Raw genomic sequence first — 16,845 nt, 5'->3', positions numbered from 1 at the left:
ATTAGCCCTCTGTCTGATGTAGGGTTGGTGAGGATCTTTTCCAAAGTTGTTGATTGCCATTTTCACCTATTGACAGTGTCCTTTGCCTTACAGAAACTTTGTAATTTTATGAGGTCCCATTTTTCAATTCTTGATCTTGGAGCATAAGCTATTGGTGGTCTATTCAGGAACTTTTCCCCTATGCCCATGTTTTCAAGGGTCTTACCCAGTTTGTTTTCTTTTAGTTTCAGTGTGTCTGGTTTTATGTGGAGGTCCTTGATCTACTTGGAATCCACTTGGATCTTAGTACTAGGAGATAAGAATGGCCAAGAAGAAGGAAGGAGTGGCCCCCAGACCTGGAAAAGCTCAGTGCAGCAGTGTTGGATAATACCAGGACAGGGAAGTGGGAAGGGGTGGATTGGCGAACAGGGGGAGGGAAGTGGGCTTATGGGACTTTCAGGGAGGGGGGATCCAGGAAACGGAAACTCGCTTGAAATGTAAATAAAGAATATATCGAATTAAAAAAAAAAAAGAATGGATCGATTTGCATTCTTCTGCATGCTGACCTCCAGCTGAACCAGCACCATTTGTTGAAAAGGCTATCTTTTTTCCATTGGATGGTTTTAGCTCCTTTGTCGAAGATCAAGTGACTATAATTCTGTGGGTTCATTTCTGAGTCTTCAATTCTATTCCTTTGATCTACCTGCCTGTCACTGTACCAATACCATGCAGTTATTAACACTATTGCTCTGTAGTACTGCTTGAGGTCCAGGATACCGAATCCACCAGAAGTTCTTTTACTGTTGAGAATAGTTTTAGCTATCCTGGGATTTTTGTTATTCCAGATGAATTTGAAAATTGCTCTTTCTAACTCTATAAAGTACTGAGTTGGGATTTTGATGGGGATTGCAGTGAATGTGCATATTGTTTTTGGCAAGATGACCATTTTACTATATCAATCCTGCCAATCCACAAGCATGGAAGATTTTTCCATTTTCTGAGGTGTCCTTCAATTCCTTCTTCAGAGACTAAAGTTCTTGTCACACAGATCTTTCACTTGTTTGGTTAGTCACCTCAAGATACTTTATATTGTTTGTGGTTATTGTAAAGTGTGTCATTTCCCTAATTTCTTTCTCAGCCTGTTTATCCTTTGAGTATAGAAAGTCTACTGATTTGCTTGGGTTGATTTTATAACCAGTCACTTTGTGGAAGTTGTTTATCAGCTGTAGTAGTTCTCTGGTGGAGTTTTTGGGTCCCTTAAGTATACTATTAAGTATATCATCTGCAAATAGTGATAGTTTGACTTCTTCCTTTCCAATTTGTTTCCCTATGACCTCCTTATGTTATCTAATAACTCTAGATAGAACTTCAAGTACTATGTAGAAAAGATATGGAGAGAGGGGGTAGCCTTGTTGATTCCCTGATTTTAGTGGGATTGCTTCAAGTTTCTCTCCATTTAGTTTGCTGGTTTGCTATATATTGCTTTTACTATGTTTAGGTGTGGGCATTGAATTCCTGTTCTTTCCAAGACTTTTAGCATGAAAGGATGCTGCATTTTATCAAATGCTTTTTCAGGATCTAATGAAACCATGACCATGTGGTTTTTTCTTTGAGTTTGTTTATGTAGTGGATTGCATTGATATATTTCCATATATTGAACCATCCCTGCATCCCTGGGATAAAGCCTACTTGATAATGATGAATGATCATTTTAATGTGTTCTTGGATTCAGTTGGCAAGAATTTTATTGAGTATTTTTGCATCTATATTCATTAGGGAAATTTGTCTGAAGTTCTCTTTTTTCTGTTGGATCTTTGTGTGGTTTTGGTATCAGCATAATTGTGACTTCATAGAAGGAGTTGGGTAGTTTTCCTTCTGTTTCTATTTCGTAGAATAGTTTGAAGAGTATTGGTATTAGGTCTTCTTTGAAGGTCTGATAGAATTCTGCAATAAAACCATCTGGTCTTTTGCTTTTTTTTTTTTTTTTTTGGTTAGAAGAATTTCATTGACCCATTCTATTTCTTTAGGGTTTATGGGACTGTTTAGATGACCTATTTGATCCTGATTTAATTTTTGTATTTGATATCTGTCTAGGAAATTGTCCATTTCCTCCAGATTTTCGAGTTTTGTTGATTATATGGTTTTATAGTGGGATCTGATGATTTTTTGAATTTCCTCAGTTCCTATTCTTATATCTTCCTTTTCGTTTCTAATTTTGTTGATTTGCATACTGTCTCTGTGCCCTCTTATTAGTCTGACTAAGGGTTTATCCATCATGCTGATTTTCTTTCTTTTTTTTTTTTAACTTTATTTTTTTTATTCGATATATTTTTATTTACATTTCAAATAATTTCCCACTTTCTGGCTCCCCACTCCCCGAATGTCCCACAAGCCCTCTTCCTTCCCCCTGTTCCCCCATCCACCCTTTCCCACTTCCTTGTTCTGGTATTGCCCTATACTGCTGCACTGAGCCTTTCCAGAACCAGGGGCTACTCCTCAGTTCTTCTTGGACATCATTTGATGTGTGGATTATGCCTTGGGTATTCCAAGTTTCTAGGCTAATATCCACCTATCAGTGAGTGCATATCATGATTGATCTTTTGAGACTGGGTTACCTCCCTTATGATGTTCTCCAGCTCCATCCATTTGTCTACGAATTTCATGAATTCATTGTTTCTAATGGCTGAATAATACTCCATTGTGTATATATACCACATTTTTGTATCCATTCCTCCCTTGAGGGACACCTGGGTTCTTTCCAGCTTCTGGATATTATAAATAGGGCTGCTATGAACATAGTGGAGCATGTATCCTCATTCCATGCTGGGGAATCCTCTGGGTATATGCCCAGGAGTGGTATAGCAGGGTCCTCCGGAAGTGACGTGCCCAGTTTTCTGAAGAACTGCCAGACTGATTTCCAGAGTGGTTGTACCAGTTTGCAATCCCACCAGCAGTGGAGAAATGTTCCTCTTTCTTCACATCCTTGTCAACACCTCCAATCTCCTGAGTTTTTAATCTTTGCCATTCTGACTGGTGTAAGGTTAAATCTCAGGGTTGTTTCGATTTGCATTTCCCTAATGACTAATGATTTTGAGCATTTTTTAAGATGCTTCTCAGCCATCCGAAGTTCTTCAGGTGAAAATTCTTTGTTTAGCTCTGTACCCCATTTTTTTAATAGGGTTATTTGGTTTTCTGGGGTCTAACTTCAAAAATAACTTTAAAAGCACTAATTATTTGTAATTTTAAGTGCTACTAGAATGAGCAGTAAACTCATTTAGGAGGTGACCTTATAAATGATTCTAAACATAGATTCCACAATGTGGGGCCCTTAAGACATTTTTGGAGAGAAACACTATATTTATATATCTGTGACAACTTGATATTTGCATATTCAGCAGAGAAATTTATAGGTGAAGAAAGACTGACAACTCGAATTAAATATAGCTAAGGATGTTTGAATTTCAGGTTTGGTAAAAGTCTTCAGCAAGGAAGGAAGGAAGGCATGGCCAAATCACTTGACATTTTCCCCCAGAGACAGTATGATCATCCAGAACAGAGTGAAGGTAGTGACCAGTCATAGAACTTGCTCATTCCAAGGTTACTGCTGCTATAGGAAATTTAGGTTGTAGCATTCCCCTGCTCCCAAGTTCTACAAGGATAGCACAGATACCTGAATTGGGTGCTATAGCAGCTATTTTTAAGATGTTAAAAGTCAAGCTTTTAATAATAGTAGATATCTATCTATATATATATATATATATATATATATATCATGGTTTATAATTGCTTAAAATTGGTCCATTTTTAATACTGCTAATTCTTAATTTCTACAGTTTATGCAAATGTGATTCAAAATTCTAAGAACAAAGGATATGTTCTCTAAATGATTGTCCTTTAGGTATATGAAATAATTTTATATTTTGTGCACATCAAATTATAAAGATTTGTTCTTGATGTCCTCAATTTCTACCTCTACCACGTAATGGTGTTAATCCTAGAGGACTTAGTTATTACAGATAAATGATATTCATATTTCTAATCTAGAAGATTAAAAAATATGTGCATGCGACTAATGATTCATTTTTAGGCTGTCTAGTTGCAACTGCTCTAACAGAAAAAGCAACTAAAAATGCTATGTTTATTTTATATAATTACATAGTTATTGCCTATGTTATGGTTTATACTTTGTGTTCCAACTTAAATTAATAAAACAATATCTTCTTGGAAGAGAGAAGAGAGGGAAAATTGTGTCCCTGTGCATATAATTTAAATTATGCTTGCATGTTTTTAAGAAAATTTTAAAATTTGGATGCCAAGAAACTCCTTGCTAAATGTATATGACATCTTGTAATTAGGCATATTGATGTCTAGGTGAAATGAAGGAATTCACTTATTGACATATGCCATGATCCTGATTTAATATTGGGGAAGGCATGTCCCCTATGTTTTTTCCACAGAATGCTGCAGAAGATATGCTGACTGTGTGCTTGCTGAATGCCCAGACCATGGTAACATAAGAACTATATTGGGTATATGTTCTTGACTTACCTCAATTGTCAAATGTCCCAGGTTAGATAAATTGCCTAGCTTCAAGCTTTTAGACTTTGTGGGACAGAACATGGAGACTGTTAAGCTAGCTTAGGAAAAATTAATCTAAAGAAGAGTTAAAATGACTCTTCTCCTTACTGTGTTCAGCTGACTCAACCATAGAATGGTCTAGAAATAATTCCAATATTGAAGATTCCAATTTTGAAGATGGCTAACAATCTTCAGCCAGCTGTGTTAATTTAACATATAGTCTCTACTTTTCCTGAGAAATAACAACATATCTCTTTATACACAAGGCTACCTCTCCCACCCCAGAGGCCAAGCTTTGGGTCCTTAAAGTTGTTAATTTGCAACTGAATTGGATACTTCAGGGACAAGTTAATCCTATTCCACCTTTAACTCTTGACCTTGTTTGTTAAGCAGACTGGCTGTCTATACCCAGGCTCACCTGGATGGAGAGATTGCATGTCTGTTAAAGACACGTGCAGACCCCCCTGGCTTCAAAACTTACACAAGTGGATCTCCAAAGAGTGAGCCACATAGAACTCAGATCTATGTGTGTTTGTTTATGAACAAACATGGGTACCAGTGAGACGTGCGAGGCAAAGCACCGCATGGGGAGGTGAATTTCTGCTTCTGAGTCCCCAGGAAGTACACCTAATTGCATAGGGGTTAACGTCGAGAGGCTGTCCTTAAAATAATAAGGGAGCCTATTACCCCTCCTCTGAAAAAGACGTTATACAATTTAAGAGGAATTACGGTCAATGCTTCCCCTCCTGGTTAAGGCCCGCCTTCTTATGAAGGATATTTATCCACTTGTTTTCTACCTCCTCGTGTTCTAATTAATAAAACAAAGGGAGGACATGTACAGAGCCATATTGGGGCAGTCATGCACTTGGTCAGAGTTTGACTTTGGTCAAGGTTAACTTCTCCCAGATAGCCAGGATCCTGCTCCACCTAGGGCCGAGTGCTCGAAGTAAAGGTTAAGTTCATTGTTCCTCCAGGTCTAGGAATTCCTGAATTAAGCAGGTGACCCACCCAGCTGCCGGAGCAGTCAAGACGAGGACCTCCAAGAGAAGCTAGACAACTTCCACCGGAACTCAGCCTGGAGTCTGGGGGGAAGGGTTTGCCCAAACTGTTAAAAGGTCTGGCGCCATTAAAGTTTCCGGCTTTGATCAGTGAATATTGTCTTAGCCGTACTTCTTTTCGCCCCTCTTCCCTATTTATTCCTCAGCTTCTGTTCCAGAAACCCACTTCGTAATAGCTGCAGGCAGCTATAGAACCCTACATCTTTTTATTGGGGAATTGTGTCCACTGATGTTAAGAGATATTAAGGAATAGTGATTATTACTTCCTGTTATTTTTTATGTTATTTTCATGTTTGAGTGGTTATCTTCTTTTGGGTTTGATGAAAGAAGGTTAATATCATGCTTTTTCCAGGATGTAGCTTCCCTCCTTATATTGGCATTTTCCACCTATTATCCTTTGTAGGGCTGAGTTTGTGAAAAGATATTGTGTAGATTTGGTTTTACCATGGAATATCTTGGTTTCTCCATCTATAGTGATTGAGAGTTTTGCTGGGTGTAATCTTGGCTGGCATTTGTGTTTTCTTAGAGTCTGGATGAGATCTACCCAGGATCTTCTAGCTTTCTTTGTTTCTGGTGAGAACTCTGGTGTAATTCTGATAGGTCTTCCTCTACATGTTCCTTGGTCTTTTCTCTTACTGTCTTTAATATTCTTTCTCTGTTTAGTACATTTAGGGTGTTGATTATTATGTGAAGGAAGGTATTTCTGTTCTGGTCCAGTCTGTTTGGAGTTCGGTAGGCTTCTTGTATGATCATGGGCATCTCTCTCTTTAGGTTAGGGAAGTTTTCTTCCACCATTTTGCTGAAGATATTTGCTGTCCTTTTAAGTTGTAAATATTCACTCTCATTATAATCTCAAAGATTATACCTATAATCTTTAGGTTTGGTCTTCTCATTGTGTCCTGGATTTCTTGGATGTTTTTGGTTACAAGCTTTTTGCATTTTGCATTTTCTTTGACTCTTGATTCAATGCTTTCTGTGGTATCTTCAGCATCTGAGATTCTTTCTTCTATCTCTTTTATTCTGTTGTTGATATTTGCATCTATGACCCCTGGTATCTTCCCAAGGTTTTCTATCTCCAAAGTTGTCTCCCTTTGTGATATCTTAGTTGTTTCTACTTCTGTTTTTAGGTCCTGGATATTTTTGCTCAGTTCTTTCACTTGTTTGTGTTTTCCTCTAATTCTTTAAGAGATTTTTCTTTTTCCTCTTTCATGACTTCTGCCTGTTGACCCAAGTTCTCCTGTATATCTTTAATTGATTTTTGCATTTCCTCTTTATTGGCTTCTATCTGTTGACTCATATTCTCCTGAATTTCTTTAAATGACTTTTGTGTTTTCTTTGTAAGGGCTTCTACCTTTTGATTCATGTTCTCCTGAATTTCTTTAAGAGATTTATTTATGTCCTTCTAATCCTGTAATAGCATCATGACCAGTGATTTTAAATCCAGATCTTGTTTTACTGGTGTGTCTGGGTATCAAGGACTTGCTGTTGTCAGAGAATTTGGTTCAGATGCTGCCCTATTCCTTGATTTTTGTTAGTAATGTTCCTATGTTTGCCTTTTGACATCTGGTTATCTCTGTCATTAGTAGGTCCTGTTGTCACTGGCTGGTGCTTGAACCTCCTGTGAGCCTATAAGGCTATTTCTGAACCACTGGATGACTGTATTTCCCCTGGCACAGATTGCTGATATGCTGCACTACTCTTGGGTGCTGTTGGATCCCTGGTGTGCCTTGCCCTAAGCAATGTTCTAATTGTGTTGTCTCTGTGTACCTGGTGTTGGCTGTCTGGTCCATCAGGGAGCGAAGATGATGTATGCTGCCGGGAGCCTTTCCAAGTGCCGATCCTTCACAGGCTTTTCTTATTGCAGATTTTAGTGGAATTGTTGCTTCATTTAACTTTATACTAACAATGGGTTTGCTGTTGCTGCCTTAATATGTTGATTTAGGCTCTTGTGGTTACTACTCTCTCCAGAACTTTTATCATGAAGGGATGTTGAAATTTTGTTAAAGACCTCCTTTCCACCTAATGATGTCTATATGTTCCATGATGAATGATGAATAATAAATATATGTTCTATATATTCCTTTCTTTTATTTTGCTTTTATTGTTATAATTATTGATAGCAAAGATTATTGAAATAATCTTTTTCTCTCTAATAAAAACCGTACTTCATGGCTTCATGGTAGATGATCCTTTGGATATGTTCTTGAATTCAGATTGCAAATATTTTATTGAGTATGTTCCTCTGTTTCTATTTTGTGGAATAATTTGAGGTTCTAGCCCAGTTCTGCTTCTGCCCTCATTTATCCACCATTGTGCACCTGCCAGACTAGAAGAAATGAAGTTTAGCTTGTTGTTGTGTTCCAGGATCTTGGCTAGGAGTGAGTGTGGGGAGAAATGGAATTCTCTGAGAAATGGCTGTGTTGGGGATGTGGGATTTCAAGAGCTATACTAACCTTGGGGAATGGCTACAGGCTGAGGTGGGTGAATATATATAATTGCCTGAAGCTGAGGTACTGAGAATACTTCATTTGCATAAAGAGAAATTCCAGGTGCTTTTTGTACATGTCATTAAAGGGAGAGAGGAAGTTAGACCTGCAATTTGGCCCCAGGCAACATACTAGCTCAATGATGGCAGATGGGAGGTCCCAAGGTTGCATGCACCTGGACTTGCAGACCCAAGAAGGAGGGACCAGTTCCAGTTCTGCCAGTCTCAAGATGAGATCTTTGGTGTTTGGACATGTCTATACCTCACTCTTGCTTTGTACTGGTGCCCCCAGCTCTCACATTGGCAGCCCAATATTGAGGAGTACAGGTATGAGCTGTTCAGTGAAAGACTGGTAAATTCTGATCTAAAACCATATGGCCCTGGGCTGTTTTTGACTCAGAAAATTTTAATGACTGTTTCTATTTCCTTATGGGTTATAAATCTATTTAGATTGTTTACCTCTTCTTGATTTAACATCGATTAGTGGTATATATCAAGAAAGTCATTAATTATGTTTAGATTTTTAAATTTTCTGCAATTTTAAGAAAATTTTCAATTTCTTAAAAAATGTTTTTTTGTTTTTGTTTTTGTTTTTGTTTTTGTTTTTTTAAGAAAGATCAAATGATTCTTTGGATTTCCTCGGTGTCTCATGTTTCATTTCCTACTTCATTTCTGATTTTGTTAATTGGAATACTGTCTCCCTGTATATTAGTTATTTTGGCTGTTTGTCTTTCTTGTTGATTTTCTCATAGAACCAACCCTTCCTTTTTGTGATTCTTTGTATTGTTCTGTTTCTAATTGGTTGATTTCACACTTGAGTTTGAATATATCCTGCCCTTTTCTTCTCTTGGGAATGTTTTCTTCTTTTTGTACTAGAGCTTTCAGATGTGCTGCTAAGTTGCTGGTATATTGACATCTCACTAATTTCCTTATGAAGGCACTTAGTGCTATGAAGTTTGCTCTTAGCACTGCATTCGTTGTGTTCTATAAGTTTGAGTATGTTGTGCATTAATTTCATTGAAGTCTAGAAAGTATTTCATTTTTTCCTTTACTTCTTCACTGACCAAGTACTCCCTGAGTAGAGAGTTGCTCAGTTTCCATGAGTTTGTAGGCTTTCCAGTGTTTCTGTTGTTGAAGTTCAGCTTTAATTCATGGTGGTATGACAAGATGAAAGAAGTTATTACAATTTTCTTGTATCTATTGAGACTTGCTTTGTGATCTCAATTTTTTGAGAGGGTTTTTTGAGGTGTTGAGAAAATGGTAGTATATTCTTGTGTGTTTGGGTAAAATATTAGGTACATATATATTAGGGACATTTCAGTCCCAATGTCTATTATTTTCAGTATGTCTCTTTATATTTTCTGCCTTGATGACCTGTTCTTTGTTAAAAGTGGAGTGTCAACCTCTCCCACTATTAATGTGTGGGGTTCAATGTGTGATTTGAGGTTTAGTAATGTTTCTTTTATCATTGTGGGAGCCTTTGCATTTAGAGCACAGTTTCTCAAAATTGAGACATCAACTTGTTGGTCTTTGATGAGTATAAAGTGTCCTTCCCCATCTATTTAGATTAGTTTTGGTTGAAAGTCTATTTTATTAGATTTTTTAGAATGGTAACTCTAGCTTGCTTCTTGGGTCCATTTGTTTTTAAAATGTTTATCTACTCTTTAGTCTGAGGTTTGTCTATCTTTGTTGCTGTGTCTTTTTGTTTTTGGAATTTATTTCATTAATATTTAGTGACACTAATGACAAATTATTGTTAATTTCTGTTATAATAATATTGATGGTGTTTGTGGGGGGGCACGTGCAAGTGCATACACACACTGTGTGACTCTTGTTTTTGCTATTGTAGATTTTATTTCTTAATTTTGGGCTGTATTTAACCTCTTTGGGTTGGAGTTTTCCTTCTTGTATCTTCTGTGCCAATGTATTTGTGGATAGATAATGTTCAAATTTGGTTTTGTCGTGAAATATATTGTTTCTTCCATCTATGGTGATTGAAGATTTTGCTGAGTATAATATTACTGGGAGTCATCTGTGGTCCCTTAGAGAATGCAAGACATCTTCCCAGGCTGTTCTGCCTTTATAGTCTCTATTGACAAATTGGGTGTTATTCTGGTAGGTCTGTCTTTAAATGTTACTTGGGCTTTTACCCTTGATTGTTCAATATTCTATTTGTCTATAAAGTATCTGTCTATAAGGTATTTTGATTCTTATGTGGTGAGAAGATTTTGTTTCCTGGTTCAAACTATTGGTGTTCTGTAACATTTTTGTATGATTATAGGCATCTCTTTCTTTAGGTTGTGGAAATTTTCTTCTATGATTTTGCTGGAAATATTTTATGCACCTCAGAGCTTAGCTTGAGAACATTAAATAAACTTACTTTTTTTGTTGTTCTGAACTTTAGAGAACTTTTAGCATCCATTGTATTTTAGGCATAGAGTCACTATGATTTTTCAAATTCTTGGTACTGGAGTCTAGATAGATATGTATATGTATGTATATGTATGCATATATATGTATATATATATATATATATATATATATATATATATATGAAAACCAATTTATTCTCAGATTTAGAAGAAGTACAAGAAAAAAACCTACATTTAACTTTTCCTGCCTTCCTTAGTATTACAGATCCACTTGACCAAAACAAATGTAGTATATATGAGTAATTTGTCATACTTTGTTTCACAGATGACTATGGTGTATCTTTAAATCAATAAACTGTTTTTCTTGGCCTAATAATATGAGTGTTTTTGATTATTTCAGGTATTCATGTTCAAATAACTAATGCATTTTTAATTTTTTTAATATTTTTATATTGTTATTCTTTAAGCTGTTATACATATACTTACATTTTTCTTATATGTTTCCTCATTTAAAGACATACTCAAAGTCAGATATAGAAATTAATAATAGATTTCTTTCTGAAACTGATTTAACATATGCTATAAATTTAAAAACACAATATAAGTGTAAACGGGGATATATAACAGCAAATGGAGAAACATCAGGATCAGTTACTTGCCACAAAATGAGTGGTCAGCTCAATCCTCATGCATTAGTGACTATTTCATTATATTGTTTCTACTATATTGATGTCATAGAAGAGTTTAGCTTTATTGTTCTTTGAGGTGGGTGGTATTAGTTTATTTGAAATATGAATTACACTCCAAGTAAAAATACAAACAGCTATTTGTTTTTTTCTTGTAGAGGCATTCCTGCATTGTAGACTATCAGTTCATTTCCTTTTTCTTATTTTCTATATTCTTTGTTTACATTCCAAATGATTTTTCCTTTCCTGGTTCCCCCCTCCCCCTGAGTCCCATAAGTCCTCTTCCCTCTGCCAGTTCTCCCAATCAATCCCTTCCCACTCCTCTGTCCTGGCAACCCCCTAAAATGCTGCATCAAGCCTTTCCAGGACCCGGACCCTCTCCTTCCTTCTTCTTGGGAATGATTTGATATGTGGGTTATGTTTTGGGTATTCTGAGCTCCTGGGCTAATATCCACTTATCAGTGACTGCATTCCATGGGTGTTCTTTCATGAGTGTGTTACCTCACTTATGATGATATATTCCAGTTCCCACCATTTGCCTATGAATTTCATGAATTCATTGTTTTTAATTGCCGAGTAGTATTCCATTGTGTAAATATACCACATTTTCTGTATTCATTCCTCCATTGAGGGACATCTGGGTTCTTTCCAGCTTCTGGCTATTATAAATAAGGCTGCTATGAACATAGTGGAGTATGTGTCCTTATTGCATGTCTTTTCAAAGACTTAAAAATATCACATAATTTTATGTCTCATGAAAGATTCTTTAACTATCTGCCTTTTGTAAAGATCTTACTCTTTGAATACCAAAGTCTTTGTTTCAATATATAAAATTTCTTATGAAGATATATACCCATGTTTTAAATCTATGAATTTGTCATAACCTTACATGTTCGATACTGTAAATTAAGATCTATCCCAAAACAAATTCCTCATAGAAATTCTTACCAAGCATCTTGATTTTAGAAAAAAAGAAATGTTTCCAGGTGACAGCAAATTTCGATGTTTTTAAAGTTTTCCTAGTTTTAATATAAAAGATTAATGAAGGTTTTCTAATAATAATAATAAATAAACCTTATGAGCACAAAGATACATCTTGCTATTTTTCAAGAATTATTCAACATACATTAAATGACAAGGCAATTTAAGATATTCACTACTTTCTCAAATTTGTAATTTTTTATCAGTTTTTCTTTTACATGATCTAGTAAAAGAAACAGAAATTAAACTGCCTTCCATATACTATTATTTATATTAAATTGTAACTAACAAGTTGCCTCTACTGTTTATCCAATTGTCTTTCCTATATTTTATAAGTCATATTAACTAGTAAATATGAGCCCATAATGAACTAAATACTACTGCACTTCCCTAAAAATGACATCTGTTGTCTGTCTTTTTACTTGTATTATGTGATAAATATAAGAAAAACTTGAGCTGTGAGACTTACAGGGTGTTTTAAGACAGTATTTAATTTGTCATCATATATTAACCTCTATAGACTTTGTTCTCATGAGAATTACTTAGCTCATACATTGATAGATTAGAAATAAAATTTTCAATTTTATTTTGCATTAGAGTTTTGTGATGTGCCTATATTTGAGAATCTTAAATCCAAAAATAGTAATACCAGTTTTAAAATCAATGACAAAGAGTTGGAGCCACTATCTTCTCTCCAGCTACTGAGTGGGCAGGTACAGTCAGGAGTACAGGGAATACCAGTGTGCCAGAATGGCTAGGAAAGGATTCCAGGGCCCAAACTGCACCCACAAGCTGGGCAGTGCCACAGCTGACTGTGCACCAATCCTGCCAAGGGAGGACTGCTCTGCAGGTAGTGATTTGACACCCAGGTTTAGCAATGAGGCAGCCTTCTTCTCTCCAACTACTGAGCAGGCAGGCACAGCCAGGAGCTCAGGGAACAAAGGAGTGGCAGAGCATCTGGGACAGGATCAGTCTGGGCTCCAACTGCACCCAGGATCTGGGCAATGCCACAGCACTCTGTGCCAGGAGACAGACAGTCACCCAGGGGTGCTGAGACAGGCTTGCAAGCCTACAGGATGTACAAGTGCCAGCCAGAGACAGCAGGACTAACTAACACCAGAGATATCTAGATGGGGAAAAGCAAATGTAGGAACATTACCAAGAGAAATCAAGGCAAAATGGCACAATCTGAACCCAATTCTCCCACAACAGCAAGTCCTGGATACCCCAACACACCAGAAAAACAAGATTTGGATTTAAAAATCACAGCTCATGATGCTGATAGAGGGCTTCAAGAAAGACATAAATAACTCCCTTAAAGAAATACAGAACACATTTAAACAGGTAGAAGCCCTTAAAGAATTAAAGGAAAGCAGAACAAAACAGGCAATGGAATTGAATAAAACCATCCAGGATCTAAAAATGGAGGTAGAAACAATAAAGAAATCACGAAGGGAAACAACTCTAGACATAGAAAACCTAGGAAAGAAGTCAGGAGACATGGATGTAAGCATCAAAAACAGAATACTAGAGATAGAAGAGAGAATCTCAGATATAGAAACCATTGACATGACAGACAAACAAAATGCAAAATGCAAAAAGCTCCTGATCCAAAACATCCAGGAAATCAAGGACAAAATGAGAAGACCAAACCTAAGGATTATAGGTATAGATGAGAGTGAAAATTTCCAACTTAAAGGGCCAGTAAATGTCTTCAAGAAAATTATAGAAGAAAACTTCCCTAACCTAAAGAGATGCCCATGAACATACAAGAAGCCTGCAGAACTCCAAATAGATTTGACCAGAACAGAAATTTCTCCCATATTAATGGGATATAATAATTAAATGGATATAGTAATTAAATAATTAATGGGAATAATAATTAAAACACAAAATGCACTAAAAAAAGAAAGAAAATTAATAGCAGTAAGGGGAAAATGGCAAGAAACATACAAAGGTAGATTGACCAGAATTACACCAGACTTCTTACCAGAGACTATGAAAGTCAGAACATCCTGGGCAGTTGTCATATAGACCCAAAGGGAACACAGATGCCAACCCAGGCTACTATACCCAGAAAATCTCTCAATTAGCATAGATAGAGAGAGCAAGGTGTTCCATGGCAAAAACAATTTTACCCAGTATCTTTCCACAAACCCAGCCATTCACAGGATAATGAATGGAAAACACCAACAAAAGGAGAGAAACGGGCACCGCAGCGGTGGCTGGTCCAGCTGAAGGGCCATCAGCAGTGGAACCAAGGCGACACAGGGTCCAGTTAGGCCCTGTGCCCACGACCACTGACCTTCACTGACCAGCCGGGCTGCAAGCAACTGCGGTTTTGCGGTGCCTTTTGCTGCACGGAAGCCACTTCAGAGCTCGGCCTCCCGCCAGTAGGAGAGGCTCACCTCCATCTTGGTTACGGACTCCAGGGAGATCGGACAGACTGAGGTACACAGACATAATCTGAGGCCAACACCACGGGGGTCTGAGCCCGACGGGCATTGGCCTGCACCCAGGCCCTGGGCAGTTCAGGGGGCCATTGGGGTGCCAACCCAGCCAGGAGGTTTTTTGCCCTGGCCTGCGCGCGCGCAGCCATTTTGCCTACAGGACGACTGAGAGCTCTGGAGGGCAGAGCCATAACAGGCATAGCCTGAGGCTAACAAAGCGGGGGTCTAGGCCCCAAAAGGCCCAGGACTGACCCCAAGAACTGAGCGGCTTGGTGGGCCATCTGTGTGTCAACCCGCCCAGGAGGTTGTTGGCACAGCTGACTCTCCCGGCGCTTTCGGGGAGCACGAGCATGCACGCCCGCCATCCTGGTCACCTGGCAGACCCAATTAACAGTCATAGCCCTAGGGGAACTTTGCTTGGACCTTTGCCTCCCAGGCTTTTGCCTGGACTCAGGGCCTGGGTGGCCAGGCTAACCTTGTGTGCGCCAGCCCGGTTAGGGAATCGGCTGCCCAGCAGAGTGATCGGAACACAGGGGAGGTCCCGGCAGCATACACCGTCGGCACTCCCTGGGGGTGCACACAGGCTCCACCTGGTCCACGGACACAATCTGGGGCAAGGCCTCAGGCAGGAGCCCTCAGCTCAACTCTCTCAGCTTCCGGATGCAGATAAGCCTGGGCGGCGGCACCATATCTCCAGGTCCTGCAAGAGGCTAGAGGGGCCTCTGGGCGGCCAGGTGGGAGAGGTCAGTGTGCTCTGGTGGATACAGCGGGCCCCAGCGGGAGCCTTCGGGTGCCTGCTTCGGAATCTGAACAGCCTGGGCAGCAGCATCCTGACTAAAGGCAATGCAGGAGGTAAGCTGTGCACCAGAGGCAAACTGGGAAGGGGCAGCTTGCACTACTGAGTACAGCACTGACAAGACAAACTAACACCAGTGAGAACTAGATGGCAAAAGGCAAACGCAGGAACGTCACTAACAGAAATCAAGGCAATATGGCAAAATCTGAACCCAATTCTCCTCTACCAACATGTCCTGGATACCCCATCACACCAGTAAAACAAATTTGGATTTAAAAATCACTGGTCATGATGCTGGTACAGGAACACATGAAGGACATTCTTAAAGAAATTCAGGAGAAAATGGATCAAAAGTTAGAAGCCCTTGCAAGGGAAAAACAAAAATTATTGAAAGAATTCCAGGAGAATACTAAAGGCAACAATGAGGAAAAGCAAAAAACAATTAAAGAAATACAGGAGAACTTTGGTCAACAGGCTGAGGTCATGAAAGAGGAAACACAAAAATCTCTTAAAGAATTACAGGAAAGCACAAACAAGCAAGTGAAGGAGCTAAGCAAAACCATCCAGGATCTAAAATCAGAAGTAAAAACAACTAAGAAAACTCAAAGAGGGACACTTCTTGCTGGTCAAAGGAAAAATACAATAAGAAGAACTCTCAATCCTGAACATCTATGCTCCAAATGCAAGGGCACCCTCTTTCGTAAAAGAAACTTTACTAAAACTCAAAGCACACATTGCACCTAACACAATAATTGTGGGTGACTTCAACACTGCACTTTCCTCAATGGACCGATCAAGAAAACAGAAACTAAACAGGGCCACAATGGAACTAATTGAAGCTTTGGACCAATTAGATTTAACAGATATATATAGAACATTCTATCCTAAAACAAAAGAATATACCTTTTTGTCAGCACCTCATGGCACCTTCTCCAAAATCGACCATATAATTGGTCACAAGACAGACCTCAACAAATATAAGAAGATCGAACTAATCCCATGCCTCCTATCAGATTACTATGGAGTAAAAGTGGTCTTCAATAGCAACAGAAACAACAGAAAACCCACATACATGTGGAAACTGAACAATATTCTACTCAATGATACCTTGGTCAAAGAAGAAATAAAGAAAGAAATTAAAGACTTTTTAGAACACAATGAAAATGAAAACACAACATATCCAAATCTATGGGACACAATGAAAGCAGTGCTAAGAGGAAAACACATAGCCCTGAGTGCCTCCAAAAAGAAAATGGAGAGAGCATACATCACCAGCTTAATGACACACCTGAAAGCCCTGGAACAAAAAGAAGCTATTTCACCCAGGAGAAGTAGAAGGCAGGAAAACATCAAACTCAGGGCTGAAATCAATCAAGTAGAAACAAAGAGAACCATACAAAAACTCAACAAAACCAGGAGCTGGTTCTTTGAGAAAATCAACAAGATAGATAAACCCTTAG

This window comes from Apodemus sylvaticus, chromosome 12 (assembly GCF_947179515.1).
Source record: "Apodemus sylvaticus chromosome 12, mApoSyl1.1, whole genome shotgun sequence".
NCBI lineage: Eukaryota > Metazoa > Chordata > Mammalia > Rodentia > Muridae > Apodemus > Apodemus sylvaticus.
Note: the sequence above shows the minus strand (reverse complement) of the source record.